Raw genomic sequence first — 5,723 nt, 5'->3', positions numbered from 1 at the left:
ATCTGCATCTGATTCGTATACTTGCGAGTTTAAAAATCATTTAAATCATGTTGGTTTAAACAAAAACATCAAGTTTTTGGCGCCGTTGCCGGGGACTGTTTCGGTCCAATTAGATTTAAGATTCTCTCTTATCATAATTCATAGTCTTAGGTTTTTTACTACCTTTAGGTTAAATTTTTTTAGAAACTAACCTATTTCCTGTTTTGTAGGGACCTGACATAAACTACTAATTTGGTAATCTCTTTCCAAATTTTCTATTTTTTTTCTAATTTCTATTTTTAGAATTAAGGTTTTATTTTTATTTTAGAAAGTTTCTATTTCTAGGCTATTTTATTTTATTTTTAGAAATTTCCTATTTTCTAATTCTAGATTCTGATTCTTCTTTCAAGTAACTTTCTATTTTCTAGTTTTAGAAATTTTTTCCCTTTTTAGAAACTAACTTAGTTTTTATCTCTAAGATTACAAACTTTCTTTTTTAGAAATTAACCGTTGCTTAGGATTTTTTTATTTTATTTTTTTTTTTCTCTAGCATTATTTTAGTAAATTTAATTTATTTTTGTTTCTTTTTGTTTACAGGAATTAAGGAAGGAAGCTGCTAAATAACATTGTCTTCAAAAGGAGGAGCTCTCAAATCTTCAGACATTCATCATCTCCTTTTCTCGGGTTCTTCTTTCCAATTCTCGTTTACATAGCTTTCTCTTGTTCTTAGGAATTCATAACTTTTTCCTTTAGTTTTATTCATCCTAGGTTGCATCTTAGTTTAGTTTTCTTTCTTATATTGATAACATAGTTTATGCTAGGACGTAGATCTCTGAACATAGAACTAGCACCGTTTGATCCTGAGATTGAAAGAACAATTCGTGAAAGATTGAGAAATAATCCTGTTGAAATGGCGAATGAGACTGAAGTTAAAGCTCTCAAAGATTATTCAGCTCCTGTCCAATTTAATGCGCCTTCATGCATAGTGTTGCCAACCACTACGGCAGCACACTTTGAACTTAAACCTGGAGTCATACAATTGTTGCCATCCTTTTATGGATTGGACAAGGAGGACCCATATCATCATGTGAAAGAATTCTTAAACATTTGCTCCACCTTTAAGTTCCAAAACTTCTCCGACGATTCGATCCGCCTACGCTGTTTCCTTTTTCTTTGAAGGATAAGGCGAAAGCATGGTTGAATTCTCTAGAAGTTGGATCTATCACTACATGGGACCAACTGTCTAAGAAGTTCTTAAACAAGTTCTTTCCCGTTCACAAAACCAATGCCCTCCGTAGAGAAATTACTAACTTCACACAAAAAGAGGGCGAGCACTTTCATGAATGTTGGGAAAGATGGAAGGACTTGCTTCTTAAATGTCCTCACCATGGTTTTGAGAAGTGGCAACAAGTTCAATACTTCTATGACGGTCTGACAAAACATAACCGAAGCATGATTGATTCCACCACAGGAGGGTCATTCATGACCAAAAGTGATGTCGAAGCGTGGAACTTCTTTGAAACCTTGTGCGAAAATTCCCAACAGCAATGGGATTATTCAAATAGAGGTGACAGAAGTCCCCAACCACAAAAGAGAGGTGGTATATATGAGATAGGAGTCATGCCAGAGCTGAGCGCCAAGCTTGATAACCTGACAAAGAAAGTTGATGCTCTGGTATTAAATAATGGACCACCACAAACAGCTCAAGTCGAGGCATATGCCACATGTTCTAGTCCTGCCCATCCTATGCAGTCTTGTCCATCTGGTGCAGCATTCCCAGAACTTCTCTCTGAACAAGTTCATGCTATGAACACTTTTCAAAAATCTGGGAATGATCCTTACTCGAACACATACAACCCAGGGTGGGCTAGACATCCAAATTTCTCTTGGGCAAAAGGACCACAACAAGGAGGACCATCTGGAAATCCTCCCATGCAACCGCACCTCCAAGTTGGCAGTCAACAACCTCAACAGTTTCCACAATATCAACAACTGCCTACACAATCAAGGAAACCATCTCTTGAGGATACACTCCATCTTTTCATGAAGAGTTCTCTCCAATTCCAAAAAGACACCCAACAAACCTTACTGGCCAACCAGCAAAGCTTACATGCAAATGCACAATCCATTGCCAAACTGGAAGTACAAATGGGTCAACTAGCTGCCACATTGAGTGAGAGAGAGAAGGGCAAGTTCCCTAGCCAACCTGAGGCTAATCCAAAGGGACAGTGTGAGATTGGCTCTAATTCCAACCAAGGGCAATATCATGAACAGGCCAAATCGATCACTACCCTTAGGTCAGGCGAGCAGATTGATAACAGAATAGAGATGCCTGGGGATGAATCAAATTCTAAAACAGAAGATCAAGATGAAGCAGAGAGCCATACCAATGCATCCAAAGTCCAAAAGCTCTCTGACTCTCCAAGAGCCACTAATGTGCCACCTTATGTGCCCAAAGCACCCTTTCCTCAACGTCTGGCACCAATAAAGAAAAGAAATAACTTTAATGAAATCTTGGATGTGTTTCAAAAAGTGCAAGTCAACATCCCGTTGCTTGAGGCTATCAAGCAAGTCCCTGCTTACGCTAAGTTTCTTAAAGATTTATGCACTCAAAAGCGTAAGCAGAATGTTTATAAGAAAGTCTTCCTTGCAGAGCAGCTCAGCTCCATGATTAAACATAACAACCCTCCTAAATTTTGGGATCCAGGAGCTCCCACCATTTCGTGCGGCAGAGGAGATCATAAGATCGGGAAGGCATTACTTGATTTAGGGGTGAGTGTCAATTTGTTACCATATTCGGTTTATGAGCAACTAGGACTTGGTGAGTTGAAACCGACTAAGGTAACATTACAACTAGCCGATAGATCTGTCAAGGTGCCCGGGGTGTTATTGAAGATGTGTTAATCCAGGTTGATAAATTTCCACATGTAATGAGACCCACTTGATGTATGTTTGTAATGCATGGAAGGGAGGGCTCATAGTGGCGGAGCCCTCCATCTCTCTCTCTCTCTCTCTCTCTCTCTCTCTCTCTCTCTCTCTCTCTCTTTCTCTCTCTCTCTCTCTCTCCTTTTCCCTGCCGTGGATCCCACAGTGATGTATAGGTTTTATCTCCACCGTCTATATGGTGGGGTCACCCCAACCAGGGGCCCAACGACTGCCCAGGCCCAATGGATAAGTTACTATCCAGCAGGCTTAGACGTTGTCAGTTAAATATATATATATATATCTATATAATAATAATAATAATAATAATAATAATAATAATAATATATTAATATATATATATATATATATATATATTATATGATGGGCCCCACGCGGGACCTACCTTGTTACGACAGCGGATTAGTTGGTGTTCACTAGTGATCAGGGTCAAATATTGCATATCAGACCCCAGTAATTACCAGATTTTACGTATATGAAAATGCTTAATAGAGTATTTTAATTGTATTTTTGTTACAGAATGAAGTCAGGAGCGTTAATTGAAAATTGATGTTAAAGGCATGGATTTCATGATCCAAAGTCTCCAGAGCACGGGATGGACTCCAGGGAATCAATAATGAAGATTTTACACGCCTGAGATCTGAAGAAAGCAAGCCAAAGGGGCCCGAAAAGGGTCCAGAATGCACGATCACATGGTTCCCGCTATCCGATCAGTTCGAAACTTCATACATGGGATGAGGGCCGTAAATTAACCGTACATATTAAATTTCAGCCATTGAAGAGCTCGGAAAGTGGTCTAACGGCCAGATCAGCCCCTTAATTCATTAAGTGGGGCCCGCTGGATATTCGGTTGTCAGATTTGGTGAGTTGATTTAGGGGCGAGTGTCAATTTGTTACCATATTCGGTTTATGAGCAGCTAGGACTTGGTGAGTTGAAACCGACTAAGGTAACATTACAACTAGCCGATAGATCTGTCAAGGTGCCCCGGGGTGTTATTGAAGATGTGTTAATCCAGGTTGATAAATTTTATTTTCCAGTGGATTTCATAGTTATAGATACTCAGCCTGTCCAGAATCTTCATAGTCAGATCCCAGTCATTTTGGGTCGTCCATTTTTGGCCACATCTAATGCTATTATCAATTGCAGGAATGGAGTTATGAAATTGTCCTTTAGTAACATGAATATTAAACTCAATGTTTTTAATGCAGGACAACAACCCTCAGATTTGGATGACATATTTGAAGTGGACATGATCGAGAGCCTTGTGCAGGACTCCTTCCGTACATCTTTTGAAGATCCTCTTGAGACCTGCTTAGCACAATCGGGCATGGATTTTGACATTGATAGTCCCATCCATGAAGTCAATGCGTTGCTCGACTCTACTCCTATATTGGAGACTGAAAAATGGAGAGCGAAAGTGGAACCTCTTCATCCCTCTGAGACTCTTCCTGACAGCACAGTTTGTAACTCTGAGAAGACAAAGGCGAGCAGGCTGCTTAATGTTCTTAAAGCATATAAGGCAGCAATTGAACGGAAGATAGAAAAAATCCAGGGAGTATGCCCCCCTGCATGGATGGATCATGCTGTGGTAATATCGCATAACATGCAAAGGAAGCGTGATCCTAACATAGAAGAAGTCGTTCGAGCAGAAGTCCTTAAATTATTTGACGACAGTGTCAGTTGCCTTATTTCAGATAGCACAGTTCATGGGAACTCACATCACTTGTCTGGGATCGGTTAATGAAAGTGTTGAGGTAATTTCTTTGGCGGACCCTGGTTATAAAGATTATTTCATTCATGGTCCGTTCTTGTCTGGCTGAAGACGTTAAACTTAGCGCTCATGGGAGGCAACCCAGCCTTTTGCTTTATTGTATTGCTTTTTATTTCATTCATTTTCATTTTTCTTAGTTAGTTACTTCAATGTTTGTGGGTAACATTACTGCAAACCCTCACGAGACTACAACTCGTCCACTAGGGGTAACCTAGGGGTTTAAAGGCTTGTTGCATGCGCTAAATGCAATCGAGAGCACCTGCGAAAGTGGTATAGGTAAGATCTTCTTTTGTTTTTCTTTTTGTTATTTTTGCTTATGTTGATTTCTCTCTTGTGCTAACTCGCTTTTACGTTGAAATTTTTCACAAATTTTGAGAAAGCCTCTTGATTCTCCGTCCAGGTACTATCTTTCCCTCATTCCTCTTTTATTATTCGTTGTTCCATGTGCATCGCATGATTATTTCTTTTACATTGAGGACAATGTAGATTTTAGGTTGGGGGTGGGAGATTAGCTTACCTAATCAGTATTTTCTTGGTCTTGAGCAAAATTTGTGAAAATTTTAAAATTTTTTCTGGAATTTCTATTAAATTCAAAGTGATTTTGAAGGATAGTTGTGATTTTACCATTATAAGATACATGATGTTGGTAACTAATGACTCTTGGATTCGGCCATCTGCTTGATTTCACAGTCCATTTTGATTTGTTAATCCATGATTAGACGTTGTAAACATTGATTGAGTCATGATTTCACATATCACATCTCGCTTACACATTAAGCTTTCGGTTCAATAACTGAATGATTAACTTGGTAAAAAGAAGAATTAAAAGGCTAAGTCACATAATCTTCACCATAGGTTTGCTCCCTATAGGTATAGATTTGATTCTCCATAGTTGACTTATAAAAAATGAGGCAACGAGTTTTCGCCATAGGTTTGCTCCCTATAGGTAAGAACTTGATTCCCTTCATTTGTGTTACTGCTCATAAAGAAAATCAAAGGCTGGTAAAATTAAAAATTAATCTGTGAGAT

General features: G+C 38.9%; 1 non-coding gene across 1 annotated transcript; it reads right to left on the bottom strand.

The window, feature by feature from the left end:
- Positions 1–1,266: 1,266 nt before the first annotated feature.
- Positions 1,267–1,373, bottom strand: LOC131247474 (small nucleolar RNA R71). The gene has a single exon (XR_009171767.1). It is a non-coding gene; the product is annotated as a small nucleolar RNA R71 (small nucleolar RNA).
- Positions 1,374–5,723: the final 4,350 nt, after the last annotated feature.

The sequence above is a fragment of the Magnolia sinica genome, chromosome 5 (genome assembly GCF_029962835.1).
Source record: "Magnolia sinica isolate HGM2019 chromosome 5, MsV1, whole genome shotgun sequence".
In the NCBI taxonomy this organism is placed as follows: domain Eukaryota; kingdom Viridiplantae; phylum Streptophyta; class Magnoliopsida; order Magnoliales; family Magnoliaceae; genus Magnolia; species Magnolia sinica.
This window is presented reverse-complemented; position numbering and strand designations above follow the sequence as displayed.